The 25,321-nt window shown below is 45.1% G+C and overlaps 1 long non-coding RNA gene across 1 annotated transcript; it reads left to right on the top strand.

Annotated features, from left to right (window-relative positions):
* On the top strand, positions 1 to 24,623 carry LOC147002872 (uncharacterized). Its single transcript, XR_015048069.1, has 4 exons — positions 1 to 247; positions 675 to 746; positions 2,601 to 2,714; positions 23,603 to 24,623. It is a non-coding gene; the product is annotated as an uncharacterized LOC147002872 (long non-coding RNA).
* The last annotated feature ends 698 nt before the right edge of the window (positions 24,624 to 25,321 follow it).

Genomic DNA, 25,321 nt, shown 5'->3' on the forward strand with positions numbered 1-25,321 from the left:
AAACTTTCAGGAAAACCAACTCTGTAGGAGGCCTTGATAACCCAGAGAGAAATCAAGACCAGTGCGATGGCGATGGTGCAGGAAATGAGACAGGCGCTACTAGGTATTGGGTGGGGATGGGGGTGGGTCAGTTACGGAGCACCGAACAAGGTCCAGGAAAAAGGTGAGACGGAACAGTAGGAGGATGCTCTCTTCCTCCCCATACTTGACACGGCCTTCTGTTATTCTTCTATTTCTTTAAAAAGAGGTGAGTTGGATGGCTCTGGGCTGTAGGTGGCTGACATCTGCATGTACTGCCCAGTAAAAGGAGCTGAGATGGTTTGGGAAGGTTAAGCCTAGAGGAGATATTAAAATTGGGCATCTGAAGCCAAAGAAAGGCTGGGGGCAGATCTATGGATGACCCTGGCCTGAACAGACCTGAGGCAAAATAGAGTAGAAAAGAGGTCCCAGAAACCTGGCTGAGAACGGAGTCCATACTGCAAGGCTACAGATGGGAGATAACTCAAGGGACACTGAGCTGTGGTCTACCTGGCATGACTTTTCCTGGGGTACCAAAGAAGGGACAGTAGGAGAGAGATGGCCAAGGTGTGCAACTAGCTTCTGCACATTGGTCCCAGGGACTGATAGAACCAATACCTGGCGAACTCTGACTGGCCATGTTCTGTTTTTCTAAGATCCCCAGAGCTTCCAGCGAAGTCCAGTTCCTGGACAAACTGCTGCTGCTGCTGCTGCTGCTAGAGGCCCAGGTACCAACCTCCTCATTACCATCTCAGTTAGACACCATAGTTGCTTTCAAATAGCTTGCTTCCGTTTTGTCTTCCCAATGCTGCTTTCTTTGCGGTCCCTCCTGGCCTGTTGTCTCAGAACCTGGTACGCTCTCCTCTTCGAGGGCAGATGGCAGGCTTTCCTTCAAAGGTTGAATACATGCCAGCAAGCACTTTGTAAAGCTCTCTAAAGGAATTGTTTCCAGTTAAGAGTCAAATCCATGCACTCTATGGGGCCTTCTGCATATACGTTCTAGTTTCTTAAAGTAGTTCCTATTCTGTTCTGTATGGTGTGTGCAGGTATGTGCATGTGAACGCATGTGTGTGCATGTGTATGCAGGTGTGCGCATGTGTGTGCATGTGTATGCAGGTGTATGCATGTGTATACAGTATATGCAGGTGTGTGCATGTGTGTACAGGTGTGTGCATGTGTGTGTATATGTATGCAGGTATGTGCATGTGTACACAGGTGTGTGCAGGTGTATGCAGGTGTGTAAATGTTCAGGTGCATGGACCCACATGTGAAGACCCGAGGTAGACGAGAGGTGTGATCCTCATTGCTCTCTAACTCATTTTTTGCAACAAGGTTTTCTCACTGGACCAGGGTCTCCCACTAATTGGCTGCCCAACAAGCCCCAGGGATCTTCCTGTTCTCACACCAAAGCACCAAGATGCCACCAGTCCAGATTTTTACATAGATCCTGGGCATCTACAATCAGGTCCTCATATTTGAACTGAACAATCTCCCCAGCCCTGGTTCCTTTTCTTACACACACACACACACACACACACACACACACACACATACACACACACACACACACACACACACACACACACACACGAAGAGGATGCTCACCAAAGCTTTGCACTCATATTTAAATGTAAAGTTTGTTAACATCTTTCCATAAGTCCTGCTGCCTTCCTCTATAGTTGTGGTGGATCTGGGCGCCAGGAAGTCCTGAAACCTGGCGTTGGACAGATAAGTATTTAAAACTCAGACTTTCCCTTCTGGGTACTCCTTAGAAGTAGTTCTCTCAATCTCCTTTTCTTGGTCTTCTCTCTCTCCTCTTCCCTCTCCTCCCCTTTCATCACAGTCTTGTACAATGGCAGGTACTGTAATTAACCATGTCAATAACTTGATTCAAGCAATCCTCACAGCACCCTCTGGGATGGGGCCAGTATCTCCATATCATTTCAGTTGAGAGCACTTCTGGTGTCAGACTCCAAGACTAGGAAGCAGCTGGTTACTTTGATCCCAAAGTCTCCAAGCTTGTTGTTGCCCCAGAGGCCGTATGTGGGTGGGGCTCATTGGGCCCATCTTCCCAGGCATGTCTAGTGTCTATAGAGAGCCCTGCTGTCAGCAGGTTCAACTGCTCTCCCTTTAATTGTAACCTGCTGCCTTGAATTCCTTTCATATGCCCAACTGTGCTTACTGGAAACCTTGACAGATTCCTTTCAGAGTATTGATCCTATGTCTGCCTCCACGGCTAACTGTCTCCTGGGAAGACAAGGACTGTGCCTGGCCAACCTGTGCTACCTGCTGTCTTACTTACATTTCTATTGCTTTAACAAAGCATCATAACCAAGCAGCTTTTAGAAGAAAGAGTTTATTTGGGTTTATGGTTCCAGCTAGTTAGAGTCAAAGGCAATAGAGAGAGGTGATAGGCAGCATGCTTGGTGGCTGGAGCTTCATCTTAAACTGCTCACATCTTAAACCCCAACGCAAAGCAGAGAGAACAAACTCAAAATGGCATGAATCTTTAAGCTCTCAAAATCTGCTTCTTGTGACATTCTTCCTCCAATAAAACCATAACTTCTATGCCTCTCCAACAGTGCCACCAAATGGAGACCAACTACTCAAATGCCTGATACTGAGGAAGGCATTTCATGCAAACCACCCCACCAACAGAATTTGTAATCCAGAGACCAGGGCACCAATGATATTGGGTAAGTGGTTTTGAGTTAAGGACAACGGTGGAGTATAGAACACAACCCAACTGGTTTTCTTCTCTCACATCTGGCTTTACCACCTTGATCTGGTTTACTTTCATGGATGTTAGCTTCAATGCAGTGAGAGGATAGTCTGAAGCTTGTACATAGTAGACTCTCATGCTGCCATCACAGAACAAGTGCTGAATGGATGCTGGCCTCTACTGTTACTGTTGGTGGTTTGTTGATGTGCTGTCATGGTGAGTAGTGGTACCGGTCCTGACTTTGACACAGTTCCCAAAGCCTCCCACAAGAAGGAGTGACTACCTTCCACCTGTGCCTGAACATGTATTATTAATTATATTGTTTTTTTTTTTAAATCCAGCTCCTCATCCATGTGCTACAATCCACTGAAATAATAATGATAACTAGCATGAATTAGTCATGGATTATTTGACAGACGCAATCCAAAGCATTCCATGTACATTAATTCACTGGATCCTTACTGCCAATAAGTCAAGTAAATTAAGGCAACACAGTAGACACACCCTTGCTCATGTACTGAGTCACCTGCCCATAGTCTTAAGCAATAAAATAGCCATGCTTCACATCAGATTTTGGAGGAAGCCTAGTTGCTGCCTCTGGGTTATCATGAGTACACCATTTCAGTAGGATGTAGGCAACTTTGGGAGCCACTATTTAGTATCTGGGTTTGTTTGCTGCCTAGAACAGTAAGCTTTGGATAAGATTAATACCTTTGCTATGGTAACACCTTAATCCTGTGAACAACCACCAAGGGCTATAAAGTGTGAGAGTTCCTTGACTAGGTTCCTTCCTAAGAAACCTTGTGCACACACAGCAGGAAGTTCCCAGAGGCCAAGATTCTCATTTGTCTCTGTGACTCCTTTACTTAGCAGCTTGCCCAATACAACGAACACATCCTTGGCATTATTGGGACAGAGCTCTATGGGCTATACTGAGAATTTAGTGGAAAATGGTGTTTGTAGTCAATGTCTCCTAAGACATTAGATGATTTTCATGTAAACCCCATCACGACTGTTATTGCTATTGCCTGCTGTCTCAAAAAAGAAAAAAAAAATCCAGCCGGGTGTGGTGGCGCACGCCTTTAATCCCAGCACTCGGGAGGCAGAGGCAGGCGGATTTCTGAGTTCGAGGCCAGCCTGGTCTACAGAGTGAGTTCCAGGACAGCCAGGGCTACACAGAGAGACCCTGTCTCGAAAAACAAAAAAAACAAAACAAAAAAAAAAAATCCAACTACCAGAAGTGTTACTGAATAATTTCCAACCAGGTATGCTAGCATATCATAGCAATTTCAGCACTTAGAAGGTTGAGGCTGGAAAACAGAAGATTGGAAGCCAGCCTGGGCTGCATAGCAAGACTCTGTCTAAAACCAAACATTGACTTTCCACACCACTGAAGACAGGAAGTAGAATGAAAGTCATTGTTCTTCCTCTTTTTTACTCACCCTGGCAGTCTCATTGGGTTTCTTAGGAAGGAACCAAACTGTATTTGAAGACATTCCTATGGTTAGAATTATGCTTTTCTTGCTAAAACTAGAGGTGGGACAGCCTGGTATCCCACCCCTGCCTCTCACCTGCCTGATTGCTCCAGAGCCCTGCTTGCAGCCTACACATTCATTCCTTGATTTTGGTCTATAAACAAACCTGAAAGCTTGGCCAGCCAGGGTGAGTATTTGCACAGAACAGCTGAAGAGACATTCTCAGCCCAAGTGACAACAGCTGGGGGGTTGTCAGAACGATCAGTCCTCTGGGAAAAGGCTCAGCTTAGCCCAGCAAACATGGCCCTGGCCTAGGCTTGACCTCTGGGTAACACGTGTCCTTTTCGGTGGGAAAACAAATAGTCTCCTTGTCTGGAATGTATACCCCTTCTCTTGTGGAACATGGGAAAAAGCCCTCGATTGTGTATGAGGACAAGCCTGTCTGCAAGCTGTCCCTGGAGCATGTGGACAGGCCTGCTTCCTGTCAGCAGGTCAATACTGCCATTGTCTCCTCTGATGGGTAGTGCTTGTCACTCAGCACATCGGAATTCAGGCTCTTAGTTTCAAAATGAGCCAAGACCACTCACTAGTCACAGGTTTTTGAAGGAAAAAGGAGTAGAGAGAACACATTTGTCTAGAGAATGTTGGTACTGCTTGGCCCTTGGGAAGACTGTGGACAGGTATAGAATCTGGGTCAGAACGATACAATAGTCACCTCAGACAGTGACCACCCTAGGTCCTCTAAAGGGGCAGATGAAAGGCAGGGTCTTGAGTGGGAAGTAGGAAGCTGTCCTGGGTGGCAATGAGCCTGGTGAGCAGGAGCTGAGGCCACACTTTCTTTCCCTGTGCTCTGCTTCTAAACCTCTGTGACTGGAGGAGGAGATGTCCATGCCAGATACTCAGCATTAACTGTAACTATCTGATGAAGGGGGCGGGGCCTATTCCATCACTCCTTTGCAGCATTCTGCTGAGCTTAAAAGCTCAGTGCATTGGGGAAGAAAGCCTTCTGCCAGGATCTGATTACTGTGTGGTTGGGATTGTCCAAATGCCTCCTCTTCCTATTCTGATTCCCCATCCACAAACATCATCATGGCTGTAAATGTCTCCCTCTCCTATGACCTCTTCCCAGGGCTAACTACTGCCTCCCTCCCTCCACACCATGCACACCACTGGACACCCATCCCACTGCCCACACCAGAAACGTAGGTCTTTTCACAAACTTTGCTTGGCCATTGCTCTCATGGTCTAGGTAATTGACAGACCCTTCCACATCCCACTAACCATCCTCCTCCATTCCTTATCTGTAGTCTTTTTTAGCTCCTCCCTCTCTTTAATGATTAAGAATCCTTAAGACAAGTCTATCTGACTCTGAGCTCTTTCCATCCAGTACAGCATCCATCCAGGATACCAGCCACAAGGTGATGGCAGAAAGGCTCATATCCAGAATTATGGCTCCAAGAGCCTCAACACAGTGTAAAAACTCTTCAGTTTCCTTGGACAGCTGCAGGCTAAACACAACTTGATAGCCCAAGTGAGAGTAAAGTTCAAGATAGGTCTTTAGCTAGCTCTCCTTCTCCCCCTCCCCCTCTCTTCTTCTCCTCTTCCTCCCAGCCCCTTCCCTTCTCCCTCTTCCTCTCCCCCCCTCTCTCTACACACACACACACACACATACACACACATACACACACACACTAAGTGATCATCTGAAAATAAGCACTTTCCCTAGCATCCTTATTCAAGCATGAGAGAACCAGTTCAGATACCTTCTTTATTCTTCAGACTCTGAAATTCAGGGACAGTTCATTGTGTTTTACTCCCCGATGGCTTTGTTTTCTATTTGGGTCCCTTTTTCCCCCCTCTGTTTCCAGAGAAGTCAGGTGTTCAAAAGAAAGCTCAAGATAGAATTCAGATGATTCCTGGCCAAAGAGAGAACAGCCAACAGCTCAGACGTAGGCATTTCTTGGAGGTGGCCCTCAGCAGGAGCCTGCTCTGGCCAGCAGACAGCAGTGGGTTAGCATTTCGGTCCAAGAGTTCCAAGCAGACAGTTGGTTCTCTGGAGCAGTGGGAGGAATTCATGAGATGGAAGAGGAACAACATTTTGTAACAAACCTAGCAGATGCCCTTGCCCCAGGGGAAGGACTTGGGCATTGAGCTGTCAGAATGACTTGGTGAACTGAACACAGCGGCTTTCTCATTTCTGGGGGAAGGCTTGTGCTGCTTGCTAGTGGAAGGCAAGTAAGACAACTTCCAGAGACACACACGTGGGGAGACAAGCTAGGCATGCACCACTTTTAATCACAAAACCCAAGGTGCCAATTTCATTCTAGTTTGCAAATACAGCACATGATACCTGTGTACTGCACATGCTAGGTTTTCAGTAGACCTGTCTGCTTTGATCATTTCACTTCAGAAACATCCTAAAGTCAGGGTAGGGGCTGGGGGAGACAAACAGAAAATATAGATGACAGACAATGGCTAAGATGAGTACCCACAGAAGGATGCAGTTAAAGACCAGAAATACTGAGATCAACGGGCAGCTACTCTCAATGATATTTCTAGTGAGAGTTGAATAGATTCTTTAAATGATTCAAAATTAATATTCAAACTGCTGAAATGCTCTTTCTTTTTTCCCCAAGGAAATGCTCTTAATGTTCTTCAGGGGAGATGTCTCCACCCCTGAGATGGGTAAGATGAGGGTATTGTGCAAACTTAACATGTCTGTGCTTTGCTCATAATTTTTAAATCACTCATCTGTAAAGTTCCTCATGTATCTAATTTTGAGTCTCCCACTAGACTATACATTCAGGGAGTGAAAAAACAGATGGCCTTTTTCCTGCTTTATCTCCTGAACCATTAACTGGAGCACAGTCTAAATTCCGATGGACTGATGATAGTGGTGGACGTTCTAGTGATCAGGGGAAAAGATTTGGATGTGAGTGGGGAATAGAGCGGTCCAAAGACTGAAAGTCCAAATGAGAATGGAGAGTAAGGATGCAATGGTTCCGCACTGTCTGATAATGACACAGCATTATCAGAACATAATGAGAAGCGTGGAATAGAGACTTTAAGGGATGCAGCTACTGGTGGTGATGCCTCCTGGGAGCTGGACATGAAAGCAGGAGAAATTCCTCAGGGGAAGTGAGCAGCTAAGTATCTAAAACTAGTTCTTGGCAGCATCTCCTTCATTAATGTGGATAGTAATTAAATTATTGTTAGTGTTAGGACTGTGTGGAGAGCTGCAGCCTTCAGTAAATGATGAAGACGCAAGGAGCTCCACGGATGGTAACGACAAGGAGAGGTCGGAAGCAGAGAGCACAGTCTGATGAGATCTACTTCCTCCATCTATTTTTCCCAACAAATATTGACTAACTGCATTCTATAAATGAAGTCCAATGCATGTTATAAATAATACAAATAAGAGTGAAATATTGTCCCTCTTCAAGGAGTTATGAGTGTAAGCAATACAGAAGACATTTATAGATTCAAGCATTATTGATGATCTTAGTCTGTGCCAAGCATAATGCTAAGCCTTTAAGGACACAAAGACTCGTGGACCTTGATTTAAGGAGTGCATGGTATGAGGAGAGAAACAGACCACAGAAGAGACACTTACAGTCCACCTAGATGAATGAGAGTATGAAGGAATTTTAGGAAAAAAGCTCAAAATACCCACGATACAACTTACAGACCGTATAAAGTTCACGAAGAAAGTAGACCAAAGTATGGATGCTTCCGTCCTACTTAGAAGGGGGAACAAGATAATCTTGGGAGGTAGATGGTGGGAGAGTCCTGGGAGGAAGAAAGGAGGGGGGCAGGATCAGGTGTGGGAGGAGACAGGTGGGATGTACAGAGGGTTAGGAAATTGAACAGAGGTATTTAGCAATGGGGGGTGGGAACTGTGGGTAGCCAACAGCAAGTTCTAGATGCCAGGAAAGCAAGGGGCTCCCGGGACACAATGGGGATGACATTAGCTGAAACCCCCAACAAAGAGGAGAGAGAACCTGTAAAGACCATATGGAAAGGTTAGGCACGGCCCGTGGTTGAGGGATGGGGTCACCCACCCTTTTCAAAAATGTTAACCCAGAATTGCTCCTGTCTCAAGGAAATACAGGGACAAAGAGTAGAGCAGAGACTGAAGGAAAGGCCATCCAGAGACTGCCCCACTTGGGGATCCATCCCATATGCAGCCACTAGCTTTGCAGACTGAATAGCTGCCAGGTCCTATCTTCAGCCTTCAGCTTTTCATCATTGGACCTACTCAGCCCTACTATTTAAGCCATTCAGGTAAATAGCTTTTTATAGTATATATAGTATACCTGTTGGCTCTGTTCCCCTAGACCACTCTGTATGTCACAGCTGACAAATTCTGAGACTCAGAAGTTCTGTGTTGTTAGACCCAAGGGGAGCTGTGAGCAGTTACAAAAGATAAATCTGGAAAGAGAAGCAGGTACTAGGTCCTGATTACTTCTGACAGATGAAGAGTCTGGCTTCATCCAGTGGAAGACATGGAAATTGAAATAGGAATGAGATGAGGCTAGAGCCTTAGTAGCAAGTGATGAGCTTGAAGAAGACTCAACCCAGCTTGAATTTATCAGTCACATAACTAAAAAGTTCAAGAGCAAAGTTGATTGTCACCTGATCTTGTTAGAGGGCTTAAATCACGATGTCAGGATGGCCTTCCTCCATCTGTTGGTCCCTCTCTGCTGAACATGGCTTTCACCCTCCAGCTTCTATGGTTCACGGTCCTGTATTTGTATCTATATAGTATTGAAGCCCAGGAGGAAGATAAATCTTTCTTTCCAACAGTTCTCATACAATTTCCAAGACTCTCTGATCAGATCAATTTGAACCCATCACTCCTCTGAGCCACACCAGGCTGGTCTGGGGTGCCATTCCTCACCCAGGAGGGAAAGGGGAAGGTGACTTTCTATATCATCTGAAAATGCTAATGGATATTGGACAAGCGTGTCCTCCAGTTTTAAGAAAGATGTTTGTATAACCATGAAGGAAACCAACAAACCTGAAATACCTGCCCTTTAAGATCTGGCATGGTTGCTGACTAGCTACCCCCATACCCAGCCCCATCCAATGCCTTTCTGACCTGGAGACTCCCAAGTTTGCCCCTAGCTGGGGCCTTTGCACCTACTGCTGCTTTGTCTGTGGTTTCTGGACCTCTCGGCTGAGCCCTGTAGGTCCTTCAGGTTTCAGTTCATATATCACTTTTTTTACTTTTTTTTTTTTCTTTTTTTTTTGGTTTTTCGAGACAGGGGTTTTTCTTGTGTAGCCCTGGCTGTCCCAGAACTCACTCTGTATACCAGGCTGGCCTCAAACTCAGAAATCCTCCTGCCTCTGCCTCCCAAGCACTGGGATTAAAGGCGTGCACCGCCACTGCCAGGCTCATATATCACTTCTTAAAGAGGTGCCTCTACAAGCCAGGCTCTCCCCTCCTCCACTGCCCCATGTCCTTAATAGCCCTTACCACTTCTCTGGAATATTCTCTTTGTACTTATTTCCATCAGGGTATAGATGCAGGAGACCATGGCACTTTTTCCATCTTTCTCACCATGTTATCCTCAGCATCTCAAATCTAGCACAAAATAGGTGCCCCATAAATATTTAGTAACTAATAGACTAGTAAATGAATCAAGTGACAACCTGAATAGGCTCAGGGATGGAGACATGACCAGATTCCCTTAGCCTTTAACAATAGATAGGCTGACATTTTGACATGAGAAGTCACTCAAGGTTCTTCAGAGAAGATATTTTTCTCTTTATTCTGAACATTATACAACAGTACCAAAAGACAAACTTTTGCTTATGAAAGCATATTTTAAAAGGTAACTTCCCAAACAACAAACCTACTGAAATAAAATATGTCAAACAATGGCCCACTTATAATAGGTTTCCATAGAAGCTATTACGCATGGCACCAAACAGAAAGCCACCTGCTCTTACCTAAAATATTTTCAGAGTTTCAATTATAAATGGGGATTTTAAAGTGCTACATTTCTAGGGTACCACTAAAGAAGAGATGACTCTGCACTTGGCAAAGACTGTGAAAGCCCATACCTTTGACTCTCACCATCGTAAAGTGTATTTCACACTTCTTCAGGGGGAGCAGCAGAGTAAGGGCTTCCCAGGCAAACTTCCCACAACGCAGAGAGTATGGGAAGGACTGGCTCCACGAACAGGAAGGGAAGGTTAGTTAACGTTTCCCAAGCTGTATCCCAAAGAAGGCGAAAGCTTCCCTGCTAGAACAACAAGCAACCAAAACTGGGTGGGTGGGGGAGAGGGTGGCATTCTGTCAAAATAAATCTGCTCACAGAGATATTAAATTAGCTGAACAGGCTTCCTGACTGCAGGATCACGTGCACTCAGAGATTCATCTGCCTGCACCAGAGGTACACTTAGGGAAGCCAACCCTTCCCTAAGAAAGGGCCCTGGTGCCAGTGGCAGTTGTAAGAGTCTCTGATGATAAACATGTCTTTGATATACTGGAGCCTGTGGCTGGGCAGTGTGTTGAACATGTAATAAAAGATGAGTCAATTCACACAGAGGAGGGGAGGTAGATGACAGAGGCAGGCACAGCTTTGTGCTCTGTGACCTTGAAGGATAAAGACTGCAGTTCTTGAAGGTAGGAAGATGGGAGCTGTTAGGTTTTAGGCAGACTTCATTTTAGCTAAGCTAGCCCATCTGTCAAGCCTTCTTCTATTCTTTCATTTGTTTGACTAGAAGCTCAACCCTGACTTGTTTTCTTATCTGAAGTGTGCAGTCTTCTTTGTTTGTTTGTTTGTTTGGGTACTGTTTGTTTTGGAGCCTGTTATCACATCTCTTGATTTGCATAAATTTGGGACAAGAAGATCCCTTCCAATTTCTTTCACACAGTTTTAGGACAAAGATTTTCACTGGGTCATTCACCAGGTTGATGCTATAAAATATATTGTCAGTTACAATATATGGTCAAGATATCTTGTAATTCCTTTGTTATACTCAGTGATTTCCTGCAAAATATTTTTGAATAACTCATCTTCAGAATATTATCCAGAATAGGGATGAACTGCAATGACATGTCCGCTCCAGAGGGAGCTACAGTCAGTGAATTAAGCAACAAGAAGAAATAACAAAGGATGATGAGGGGTGGAATTAGGAAAGGCTTCAAGCGCTCTACAGAATAGAATCTGTATCCGAGGCAAAGAGAGGTGCTGGGAGGAGGCGTTGGGTCAGTCAGTTCCGATGTCTGGGAACCATGTGTGAGCTGATGAAGACAGATCAGCACTGACGGGCAAAGGAGTTCAGAATCACTGTACATGCCGAAGCTCTAATTGGGAGAGTTCTCAGGCTCCCATTCTTTGCTTGATTGTAGAAAATGACAACCCCGACTGGAGACTTCTTTGACCTTATGGATTTCACAATCAGTCAAGCCCACATTCAAACTCTTAACTGTGTGACTTCCAATAAATATGATAACTTCCCGAACTTCCATTTCTCCAACTACAGAGTAGGTGTGATAATGGCTTTCCAAATCAGTGTTAAAGGCAGATAAAATTGGTGGCTACAAGTCACCTGAGAGCATTTGTGGTGCTCAGTAATTGATGAAGAACAGAAATGTATTTCTCACCATTCTGGAAGCCGTAAAGCCCGAGGTCAAGACACATGCGTCTGGTCTAGCGATGGCTTTTTGTCACAACCTCACATGACAGACAGCTGGGGGATAAGGCAGCCTGCTTTTTAAATAGGTTTAATCCCAATAACAAGGAGTGAGCCCCAATCCCAAATTACCTGCCCCATTTCTTAAGGCCACCACAGTGTCCACAATGTGTTTTGGAAAACACACAATGAAACCGTCACAGAATCTGTCAGCCCAGTGCCTGGTGCACAGTATATAAACTGTCTCCTACTGGTTTAAAGCAACAGACCAAAGAAAATGGCTTATGGAAGTTAGATTTTAGGATTTTTTTTTCTTTAGATTTTTCCAAAATTAGATTTTATGATCTTGCTTTGTCTTGCATAAAGAAAACCACATATATGAAGCACCTTTAGTAGAATATCCACCTTCCTTACACACACAAACACCTACCTAGAAAGGGGTTTATTGGCACTGGTTCAGTGGGTTGCTTTGTTTTAATCTGTGAAGCAAAACTGCCTCTTGGTGGACCTGGCTTAAGTCTCCCTATTGGTCACAGAACTCAAGTTATTTCTAGTTATTCAGACTACAACAGCCAAATAAGAAATGCAAACAAGAATGTCTTATGCAACTCGAAAAATTATATTACTGGGAATCTCTAACAGTATGGAAGACATCATAAACATCAAAAGTCCTACCTCAGAAAGCAGCCAGTGTGAAGTTACATAGTTACTACCAGCCAGAAATAATGCAGACAAAAGTTATTTAGAAAAACATTTACCCTAAAGATTCAATTATGTTACTGAAACTGAGAGGAAAAGAGAGTTACTGACTATAAGATAAGGATGAATAATGATCAAAGCAGGTCCATGTTTCACTGTGGTGTTTGCTCTTCTCGAAGCTATTTCTACATTAATGGTGTTTTGTAATGGATGGTGCCATAGACTCTAGGAATTTGCAGCTGTACTTCAGTGCAAGACTTCTTGTCAATAGCCAGTCTAGAGCCTGGGGATTTGTCCTACACAAGTGTCTGGTGGACTCTGGAGAGGTGGCAAGGTCAAGCAAGGTCCAAGGAAGAAGGACGGTCCCTGGCTGCTTGGACGGAAAGGTAGAAAAACAGAGCAACAGGCCGTCTGTAAGTTACAGACGATTTGTTCCTATGTTCCCTGTTTTGGACACTGCAATTGCCTCGAGGGGAAAAAAGGAACTGGGAGGAAGATTCACGTTAGGAAATCCCAGTAAATGCAATGCCTGGGTGTCGGTGACCTATTCAGCAGCTAAAAGACCGCCTGGGAGACTCTATCTTGGATTCTCTTTTTTAAATTTGCTTTAATCACAAGCTGTTATAATGCCCATAATACTCACTGGATATCCCTGACTGGATAAAATTGGTTGCCTCTAAAGATGTGAGGACAAAGAAAAAGAAACCTTTTCTCTTTTGATTTGTACATCTTGGGTGGCTCGAATGCTTCTCTTCAAAGATTATTTTTCCCATTTCACACCTTTCACTTTATTTTCTGATAACTGCTTAGAAATAACCTTCTCTTCCTGGTACTTAGTTATATCTCATAAATCCTTTTCGCTTTTTAGAAGAAATAAGAGAACTCTGACATCCTTCCTGGAGACCCTGTGACTCACCCAGATAGCTCACACACTGCCACCCAGACAGGCTTAGTGTGTGATGATAACAATAACAACAATAATAAACAACAATGAGCTTTCTCCTGTGGAGGAGTCAGATGGAATTTGTAAAACTAGATTTAATTGGGGCTGAATAAACTCCATTCTAAAATTCCTCATGCACCAGCCTCTGCTTATGGATGGCAGCTGTCTGTATTTGCCCTGGTTTGTAAACAAGCACACTCAAGCAGTCCACTGCCCCCCAAGAGGCAGCCAGGAGCAGCCCAGGTGATGGCATCTCTGCATAGCACTGTAGATGTTCTGAGACAAGAGCGGTCTCCTAGCAAAGACAACATGAATTTTGTGGAAACCCAGATGGAACTTCTGGGCACTGTTAGAAGCTTTGGTTTTTTTGTGATAAGCTGCTTCAAGAGTGTACCTGCATGACGTCCATCACCTTTTATAACATAGTGGACAGTGACTGCTACCATTTGAGGTGGCTGGAGGAAGTGGAGTCGAACCTCTGGACAGGGATTAACTAGGATGTCCACATCTTCCTAGGTGGTTCACCTACACAGGGGTGTTGCTTTTGGATCGAGTGGAGACATTTTCTCTTTGGGGTATGACTGAGGACTGAAGAATGAGGATCACTTGTAAATGATCCGTGAAGTGGAAGAGGAAAGGAGAATATGCTGGTGGGGTTACTTGAATGTCAGGACCTTTTGCCATTTGTGGGAATGAAGGACGTGCATGGAGTCAAGACAGCAGGTAGTGTGTGCAGATAGGCTTGCTCCCTAGTCCAGCCCATTGGCTGCTGGGAAGAGTGCAGAGAGGAGAGTCTTGATTTCCGATGTAGGTTCTGGGATGGAAAGGGTACGGCGTCTGATTGGTCATGACATAGCACAATCTGATTGGATAAGATGTTTACCTGTCTCAGGTCAGGAGTCAGGAAATGTTGCAGGGATAGCCAGTGACCTAGTTGCTTGTTATTCAGATGGTTCAAATATCCATGGGAGTCTTTATGACTTCACCCTCCCATACTGTGTTCCACCCATCCCTTTACTTTACAGTGAGTCATGGATACCTGAACACAGCCCCAGAAAGGGAGGGGGGAAGAAGAGAAGAGGGAAAGGGAAGAAGGGAAGAGGAAAGGGAAGGAAAGAAGAGAAGAGTAGAGTAGAGGACAGGAAGGGTAGGAGGAGGGGGGAAGGGAGGGGGAGGGGAGAAGAGGAGAGGGGAGGGGGAAGGGAGAGGAGGAGAGGGGAGGAGGAGGGGAATGGGAGGGGGCAGGGGGGAGGGAAGGGGAACAGGAAGGGAGGAGGAAAACCTGTAGATCCCACAGGGAGAAACAGCAGAACGACAGGTAGCAGAAGCCTGGGTAGCAATACACAAAAAGCCATATTCAATACGTCAAGGGCCCCATTATCCTTCACCTACATTCAGACCAGAAAGAATGTTCAGAGAGAATGGCAACTTGTAATAAATAGTGAAAATGAGCTTTGTTATTTAAGAAAAGCCACAAGCCCAGGAGTGGGGCTGGCAATAGCCAAATAGAAGTTTCCTTGGTGAGGAAGGCATTTGGGCATCGCCTTCGGCAGCACCCAGATAGAACAGAATGAGATGTCCAGACTACGGCAGAGAGGATGCATGATGACTTAGTCTCCATCCCACCCACCCACCACTGCGCTCAGCCAAGAGGAGGCTGTGGGGCAAAGCTCCACAGTCCACACAGGAGCTGTGGATGCTACCAGCATGCCATTTAAGTTCCAGTCGCCAAGTCTGGACAGGAACAATGAAGCCAATGTCACACGTAACTGAACGTTGACTCTGTCATTGAACCTTCAACCTGTGTCTGCCAAATGCCAACTGTGGAGATAGTTGGCAGATGAACAACACAAAGTATCCACCTTTCAATGTCTCCATATCTAGGGATGTTACATGCAAATGTGATTAGAAAGAAGAGGAAACGGCTAGGCTACTTTTCCTGTCTTATGTGTATATTTTCTAACAGCCAACCACATTTGAAAACAATTGGAAAGGAGACTAAGATGGAAGTGAGGGTGACCATACACCAGCAGCCACTGGTCAGTACAGAACAAAGTGCCCATTTGTGAAGAAGTGGATGAGTCAGGATCTGACAAGGGCACATTTTGGAAGACCTAGGGCTTATTTGGCAAGGTATAGGAAGAGAAGGGGGCTTTCACCAAAGCTGCCACAGAGTAAAGGCTTTCAAAATCCAAGTTTGCCTATAAATTTCTAACCATACCAGCACCAGTCAATTGACAATCTGCTTGAATTCAGTTCTGTGGCCCACCTATCAAGAGAGGACCTCAGGTCTTGATCTATGCTCTGCCTACCCCCAACCCCTACCTGGATGCTGGGTACCTGTTTGGCTCTGTCTTCTTCTCTGACAGTATTATCAAAGTATATTCCTGCATGTGTATGCTCAAATATACAACCTGCTATGACATGGTGACTGAGATGAACCAACAAATAGCAAGTTCTTCTCTGTAGCCCGTCTTTGCTAATTTGTAGGTTCTTCTTTTCTCACCCTCTATCCCCTGGTTTTACCCCCTCGCACTAGATAGGAGAGAAAGAAAGATGGAGCAGAGAGAGATACACATCCTTGAATCTAATTTCTTTCTTTTTTTTGTTACTTTTTTTTTTATTATGACTACTAACAAAACAAAAACAACCCAATGAATGACCAACAACCTCACCTCTTAGGGCTCTGGTGTTTATATACCCTCTGAGAATTTCCAGAATTCTAAAAGCCACACCATCGCAGAAACTATCTACAGCTGGCAAAACCTCGCCTCTGCTAGAGCATGAGGCAAATCATAGTCAGCTGCTGCAAAGCAGCCCCACATCCCCACACCAGGGATTAAAACAAAAACATATTCTTATAATATTTCTGTGTGTTTTTTTAAAGTAACCCAAAATTCCAGAATTCTCACTACACTCTTCCTACCCACTGTGCTATTGCTGTGGTTATTGATCCAAGACCCATGATATCCAAATGACAAGGCAGTCACAGGGAGAGGCTAAAATAAGCAAGGCAGAAATTCTGAAGGACTGCTAATTCTTTTTCTTGCTAGAAGCAAGAACAATATTTAATGTCTCTAAATGCCCACTAAACGCATATGAAACAATGGTGCCAGTGGGTGAATAATCACATTGTTCTGAATAATCCAGTCCAGGGTTTGCCTGCTCCTTCTTCTTCATGCTAATTTATTCTGACATGGCTTTTCAATAATGAAAATCTGTTCCTGCAGAATCCACTTCATTGAGATTTTCCATATTAGAATAGATATGGAAGTGTCATGGAGAATTAGATTATATGTTCTCATTAGGCACTTTGCATTCCTAGAGAGGGGTCTTTGTGTCATGGCGGGTGACCAGATGACATCAATTTCAGAGTTATGGGTGTACCTTCTTTAACATAGCAGGTGATTGTTTTTATGTCATTTCCACTTATTTGTAGCCTCCTGCCGGTGCTAGCTAAATATGCTCCTGTCCCCAAGAGATTTACTCATTTTCAAAGCATACTCAACCCTAATTGTTGTGGCCTGAATGAAAAAAGCATAAAGAATGCTCCTAGCAACTTAAACATGGACTGATATCCTTCTCACATTCTGGAGAAGTATTCTCTGGGCACATCAAGTATGTCATATCAGAGACAGGGTGAAGTAACACACACACACACCCCTAAGAATTTGTGAAGAGCACAAGTCCTCTGGTAGGGATCAGGGGAGGTGTTACAGTGAACAAGGCACACTTTCCAACCACCAGAAGCCAAGATTTAGTATTGAGGTGCTCTGAGCAAGAATCAGCAAACCCTTCCCTACGAAAGTCTTGGTGTCAGGGGCAGTTGTAAGAGCCTCTGATGTGGCTTCCTCTGCCCCTGGAATGGCTCAGTGGGTAAAGGTGATTGCTGCCAAGCCTGACTACCCTACAATTCCCAGGACCTACACGATGGAAGGAGAAAACCAATTCCCTCAAGTTGTCCTCTGGCCCACACACACATATGCACAGACACCCCTATAGACAAATAAATAAACAAATGTAATTTTAAAATCTTTAAATGCGGGTTCCTGAGGACCACTCAGAAATTCTGAATCACACAACAGATGTGGCTGTAAAATTAGTATCTATGGTGCATGTTAAAGAGATTTTAATTATTTTTATCTTATTTGTATGAATGTTTGCTTGAGTGTGTGTATACACATCACATGCATGCAATAACTGTGGAGGCCAGAAAAGGATATCAGATGCCCCGGAAGGAGAGTTTGAAATGGTTAAGAATACTGAGAACTAAACCCAAGTCCTCTATAAGAATGGCAACCACTCTCAGCTGCTCAGCTATCTTTGCTCCTCGGTGCATTTTATTAAAAAAAAAAAAAAATGAATTCCTAGTAAAAAAAAATCTGAGTTGGCATCCTTCACCTTCCCTAGGAGTGTGTTGTTCCCAACCACCCTGGGAAGGTTGTAAATAAGGAGCAGTCACTCTGGCCTCCCATTCGCATGCACATGTACATACAAATAGGCACATACAGTCACATGTGCATATATGCATACACTCAGATATACACACACATTTAAACAAAGAAAGAAGAGAAAAGAATGGGAAGAGGTAAATACAGAAAAGCAAGCCTGTGGGCCAGTAAGAAACACAAGGGGGAGTTGATGAGCGTGGGCTAGGGGAATGGATGGGGACCACGTATTTTTCTGTGCATATAAATGAACTCCATAGAAAGAACAACAGAGTCAACTAACCTGTACCCTTGGGGCTCTCAGTGGTCTGAACCACCAACCAAACAGTATACTCAGGCTGGACCTAGGCTTCCCCGCACATATGTAGCAGATGTGCAGCTCGGTCTTTATGTGGGTTCCCAACAACTGGAGTGGGACCCACATGAAAAAGCTGTTGCCTGTACGTGGGATATGTTCTTCTAGATGGGCTGCCTTGTCTGGCCTCAGTGGGAGTTCCAGGGTAGGAGGATACCAAGGGGGTAGACCTACCCCCTCAGAGGAGAAGGGTAGTGGGGAATGGAGGAAGGATTGTGGGAGGGAGTGATCGGGAGGGAGGCAGTGATCTAGAAATGAATAAGTGAAAAACAAAAAAGATTGAAAGGAGATGAGAGAAGGGGGGGTTCAAGTTTAAAGGCTTTCCTGTGCTTTCTCAACTCAGACACTAATTCAACACACTATTGTCACAAATGGGAAGGAAGCCTGGCCCTAAACCTCCCAGAGCTGGAGGTTGCTAGCTCAGAGACCTCCTGTAAGAATGGAGCTTGGGAGAGTAGGAGTGACTGGTAATTTCCTGGCCACGGTGAAATTGCTGCAGGCCAGGTTCTGATGGAAGTGAGGGAACCTTTGGGAGATGACTCAGCAGCAATAGCAGCAATAGCAGCAGCAGCAGCAGCAGCAGCAGCAGGTCAGATCATGCCCCTGCTAAAGCTGGGTGTGTGGCCTTTCTCCAACAATGCTTAAATGCTGCTGGGCACAGCAGAGAAGCTGATGGACAAGGTGGGCCCAGTAAATGGCTGAGGACATTAGGCTATTCAGGGAGGGCCGTCAGTGGCTCCCATCGCTGGCTCTAGGCTATGGGTAGAGATAGTTGGTAGCCTAGGATTCTGCTCTCTATGTGGCTTCCCAGGTTCAGGATCCTCCGCACCACTGTGGGTGTCCAAGCATGCCGGTCTCTCTGTGAGGTGGCTATAGTGTTGGTTCTTCACAAAGATGACATCGTGACTGCTGAAAGGCTTGACATCTTTCTTGGTCATAAAAGGTGAGACACAGCACCGATGGAGGCTGTTTAAACAGCCTAGAACTCAGGCCACTGTGGAAAGACCTGCTCCCTGATGAGCTCCCGTAAGCATCAACCAGTGCCCAGGATATTTACTAAGAGCAGGAAGAAGTAGGGGGTACAATGCCTGCTTATCAGTGGCCTGCTGAGGAAGCTGCAGGCTGATTCTGCAAGAGTCGGGGAGAGTGGGCTTCAGCTGCGAGGGCATTGATTGTGACTTTGATATTTAGGTTAAAGAGAGGGACTCCCCGCTAGATATCTCAGAGGGCATCCATACCACGCAGATGCAGGCAGTAATGAATTCTTTAAGAGGCAGCTGAGGTAGGAGAATTCTGAAACCTCAGGAGGGCTTCGAGGGGGTGCCTGGCATGAGTCACTGCTGGCAGCTTCCCACTCACGACTGCACCTAGAGGGAACGGTGGCAGGCTGTGAGCTGAGGGAAGGAGTCTTTAGGGATAGGAGACAAGAGGAACTCTCCGTTCTCCGTTCTGATCACAAGGGATGCTTCTTGGCCGGCCATTCTTTCCCTGCTTCCTTAGATCTGTTAGTGCAGGGTATCATGAGGGAAGCCACAAAGATTTGGGACAGGGCTCGGACCTGGTTCATTTTCACATGTGTCAGTGTGTGAGCAGTCGCCGGGTTCTCCGAGCCTTCCTTATCTCTGCTGTAAAAAGCCTGCTTGGAATCTTGGGAAGATGGAGGCTGGCCTTTAGCAAGCTCATCTTCCACACAGACTCCCTTCCTCTGTTTTGGTTTCCCACGTACTTAGCCTTTTAAGGGAAAAGCAACAATACCTCTGTGTCCCGGGCACAGACAAAAGCAGCTTTAATCAACATGGTAACTGGGAGGAAGGGATTGATTTGTTCTTCTCACGCCAAGCTGAGCACACGACAGGATATGGTTTGGAATATCAATGTCCCGCAAGTGAGGGCCACTCGGAACAGAAACTGTCTTGTTTGAGAAGATTTATTCCCAGTGTCGTTTTTCATGGCTCATAAAAGGTGATGGATGAACATAATTTTTAGTCTAATTTCTTGCCATGCAGTTCAGTAATTTTCCAGATAAACTCAAATTATAAAGAATCTAGGATTACTCAATGCAATGAGGAGTTGGGGACAGCTGGTTGTATATAGATGCATGACATGTTTAATTTTTCAAGGCAGCCGAAGAAGAGGTGATTAGAAATCCCAGCTCACGTGTAAACCATGTCATCTGCAGTGCTGGCTTCTGCCATCTCCAGGTATATCCCTGGTCTCCTTATAAGAAAAAAGAAGTTTGATGTTATGTGTTATTTATTGGTCAGTTTTTTAATAGGATGGAGCCATGCCACCAGTACACAGGAAGAACAATCCATTTATTTCCCTAGGTATTTCATATCTTTTAATTAAAACAAATATTCAAATATCTTTTAGAGTATATGGAAAGGTAGTCCTTGATGGGATGTATGAAAATCTGTTTGGGTTTTTTAATGTATTTAGTTTTGATTTTTTTTCCTGTAAGTTTTAAATATCCAGAAGGAACTTGAGAACCTGGGTCTCAGTTGCTGTGAAATTAGCAATGTAGTATAGTGGGAGAACCCTCGGAGCTTTAGAACCAATCTGAACCAAGAATTATGAGGCCTGTGATCCTCAGGCAAAAGGGAGTGGGCAGTGAGAAGCAGATGCTGCACACAGAGCTGGAAACAGCAATGCGCACTTGGAGCTCCTTACTCAAGAATCAGAGACACGAGGGTTGGAAGTCAGCTCATGCTACACAGGGAAACCTTAGGTCACACAACAATAATCACAAGTCTGAGGGTGGACAATGCTGGGCTTTCTCTGCAAGTAGAACATAAATAATAGGTTAAATTATGAGAGTGTGGTTGAGTACAGACCAGGTCATTAGTCCTGAGACAAAGGCTAATAATTTGTACTGAGAATTTTTAAAATTTAATTCTTCTACATATCTAATTCAGTCTTTCATGAGTCTAAGAGTGCCCTAAAAAACAAAATCCTTTAAAAAAAAAAAGTCACACTCTAGGTTGTATCTTGGCTTGAATGTGTTCCTGTTTATTAAACAGTGTTAGGTTAAATAAAATATGCTGTTTCCCAAGGAGGAGGCCTTCCTTTCAATAATCTCTTTGAAAACGGAGAAAGACGAATGTTCAAACAACCACAAGCTTTGCTCTCTATCATTGACAATAACCTGAACAGAATTCTTCTCTCTCAGCAACTGAACCTCGGTGACATTGTACACACCCAGAATGGTAATTCCATTCTGAATGACAACAGTGTGCCCACACAGTCTGAGGGTGAAAGAGATGAAGACTGGACCCATACCATTAGAGTTCTGCTTCTCAGGCTGCGGCAGTCTTCAGAGCTCAGCTAATCATGCATACGTTTATTTAGGCCTCTTAATTTTTATGTTTATATGGTTGTTTTGTATTCACGTATGTATGTCTGTGTGTCAGGTACATTCAGTGCCCTCAGAGGCCAGAAGAAGGTGTTAGCTCCTCTGGAATAGGAGTTGTAGATAACTGTCAACTGGTTGTGACCCACCATGTAGCTGCTGGGAGTTGAACCCTACTCCTCTGGAAGAGCAGCCAGAGCTCTCAACCACGGATCCATCGGTGCATAAATGTGTATGCTTGGGTGGGGGCAGGCTTGTCCACAGCGTTTGTGTGGAGGTTAAAGAATGACTCGCAGGAGTTCATTCTCATCTTCCAATCATGTGGCTCTGGGGATCAAACTAAGGTTTCAGGCGCAGGGTCAAGCGCCTTTGCCTGATGAGCCATCTCACTGGTCCATTTTGTTTTTCGTTTTAAGATGGTATTAAGAAACTGAGTGGCCATATGTAGTAGCCCCTGACCCCAACTCCAGCCTTCACTCTGGTCATGCAGAATGTTCTGTAAGCTTATTTTAAGAGAAATAAGCATAGCCTAGAAACTAGCCAATGGATAATGTAAATGAGGATAAAGGGCTGGAGAGATGCTTCAGGTGTTAAGAGCACTTGCTGCTTTTTCAGAAGACACTAGGCTCCACTCCCAGCACCCACACGGTAGCTCACAACCATCTCTAACTCCACTTCCAGGGCACCTGATGCCCTCCTCTGACTGACCTCCATGGCACCCAGGGTTCGTGTGCTGCACATACACACTCAGGCACACAGTAAAATAAACAAGAAGTACTTTAAGAGAACAACATCACTAAATCAAATGAGCCCCACTCTTACCCAGCCCTATGGTCTTACCATTTGCAATGGTACGAGGTGAAGAAACGGATTTAAAAATAACTTTTCTTGAAAGAGCCAAGTCAATATCACCCCAAAAAGTAATAGAGACCCCTAAAAACATCCATGTGAGAAGGAGGAAATGGCATGTTCCTTCACAGGGGCTTTCTCCTGGGTTTGCACACACTGAGCAGGATAGCCACCTAAAGTTGCTCTCAGCACTCTTCCCACAAGGCTGTGCCTTGCAGTCCCAACACCTGGCTTGGTTCTGGCTCCCTGGCTATGGTGCGCATGCGTCTGCATGCGTCTCTTTCAGTTTATGTTCATCCCACCCCAGACCCTTCTGCTCAGCATCGTTCCTTGTGCTGACCTTCAACCAGACCCCAGTCTTATCCTTCTAGCTTATTATTCAGGAGTAAATTGATCCAGGATTAGAGAGAGAGAGAGAGAGAGAGAAATTTAATACAAAGTGTTACTGACATAGTATTGCAATTTAAACTTGTATTGACTCTAACAGTTTAAACATGTATCAACTCCAACAAATGATGTTGAGCCGTGCCAATGTTGCCCATTCATTAAAACTGTTCCTTCTATGTTGTCACTGCGGTTGTTAGGGTCAGAGCCTGGACCAGGCTTAGACACCTGTTCTCAGCAGTCCAATGAGAGAGACACAGGACAGAGAAAAGCAGAGAAAGTGATTCAGTGTGACACACTGGCTTGAGGAACAAAGAAGTCCACTAACTCTCTCCACCTTCACCCATCACCAGGGTCCTAATGTGATGTTTACTTTTTTTTAAAGACATAAAGTCATGGTCAGGGTATGCTCCAGTGTGTGAAATTCCTTTACAAGCCCTGCCCTACTCTGGCTGCCCCAGGCTTCAGCCTTTTCCTTCTCCAACATGGGGAAACTCCACATTCTTGAGGGCCCATTGTTTCAATAGTTTGATGACCAGGGGAATGGACAGAAGCATCTTCAAGTTACACTGTCTGCACACTTCAGCAATCCATCTCCTTTGAAATCAGGCGTTCTTTCTCTTTTCCCAGAAATACGTAGTTTTGAACCTGTCTTGTGCGTTAGCTTCTTGATTTGGTCATTTTTAAAATTTGTATTTTCTTTTGTCCTCTAGAGCTGGAGTCACAGAAAACGAGCTGCCAGCATGGTGCTGGGAATCAAGCCTTCTGCCGTCAGTGTGGGCTCCGATCCACTGAGCCATCTCTCCACCCCACTTTGGCCTCTTAATGATGCTGAGCTGCCCTTCCTTTCCCAGAGCAAATGCAAGCTCCCTGTGGGTTCTACAGTCATGGTTTTCAGTTTGTTTTACGGAACCCACAGTAAAACATTCATTCTCAACACACACAGAGAGGCAGGGAGAGACAGAGAGAGAGACAGAGACAGAGAGAGACAGAGACAGATATTTTATTGTAAAAACAAGCTAAAAGTTACTGCTTATAAACAAGCTGACAATTACTGCTTGAAAACATGCTGATGGTTCCTAGTCCTTCAAAAAAGAGAACTTTGGTCTAGATGTTGGGAACCATTGTCCTCACACACTGAGGTGTGTGATCCACAGTTTCCTAAACTATGGTTTTGCGTGGTTCCTACTTCCAGTCTTTATCTCTCTGGGAGCTGACCTTTGCTTTGTTTCTTTTTTATGATTTGTTTGTTTGTTTGTTTTGCTTTTTTTCTTTTTATAGATTCTTTGTGAATTTCGCACCATGTACCCCAGTTCTACTTATCTTGTCATCCTCTCATATCTGCCCATCACCCTGGCAACACCCCTCCCAAATGCACACATACACAAATGACAACAAAACAAAGCATAGAAAACATCTCCTCATGGAAGCTGTAGTGTGTCACAGAGTGTCCCACAACATATACCTCTGCCCACACATCTTTACTTGCAAATATTCATTGCAATAAGGCATTGGAGTGGTTCGAGGCCTCTGGCTTCTGCTACACCATCAATTTTGGATCTTCACTGGGATTCTTCCCAATTATCCTGCTGTTACCCTATGTCATGGAGATCCTACAGCTTTGGAACTGTAGGACTGGCCCATTCACAAGTCCCAAACATTCACAGATGATATAGATTTTGGGGTGGGCCAATTCAGAGCCCTAGGTCTGGACCTGGGTGGTAGTTGAGCTGATCAGCCTACCAGCTCTCTTTTATCCACACCACCAGGGCACATCCTCTATCATTGTTCCAGCTAAGCCACCTAATGCTGCCATTGGAAGGAGGCAGGAGCAACTTTCCTGCTCTTGTACCGTCTGGGCTGGCTCACCTGCATCCACACCTCCAGAGCTAGCTCCACTGTGCTGCCAGTCAAGGGAGGCCCACTTTCCCAAGTGCTGCAGCCTATAAGGGGCTGGGACAGATCTCCCACTCTCACACCCTTGGCTCACCTGTGCCCAAACCCCTCCAGCCGCCAGAGCCAGCTCTACTGTCCTGTTCAGGTGAGGTACATAGCCTGCTCTCTAGATGCTGTAGCCAGTGAGGGGCAAGGTCAGCTCTTCCAGACCCTTGCCCTTGGGCTGGCTTGCCTATAACCCACCTCTGACCAGGGCCATCTCTGCTCTGCTATGCAGGCAAGGTGCAGGACCCACTCTCCTGAATGCTGCAGCTGGTGAGGGGCAGGGCTAGCTCTCCCGAACTCATACCGAAGGTGGCAGGTAGTGCGGGGCAGGGTACAGGGGGCAGGTATCACTTTACACCCATGCCACCAACTTCAGATGAGTGGTGGAGTCAACTCTCCCACAGTCACACTGTCAGGCCTGCTCACCCACAAACCCACCACCAGGATCAGCTCCACTGTGATGCCTGGGTGATGTTCCAGGCCCATCTTCC

This window comes from Mus caroli, unplaced genomic scaffold (genome assembly GCF_978045245.1).
Source record: "Mus caroli unplaced genomic scaffold, Mus_caroli_1 scaffold_8, whole genome shotgun sequence".
Classification (NCBI taxonomy): domain Eukaryota; kingdom Metazoa; phylum Chordata; class Mammalia; order Rodentia; family Muridae; genus Mus; species Mus caroli.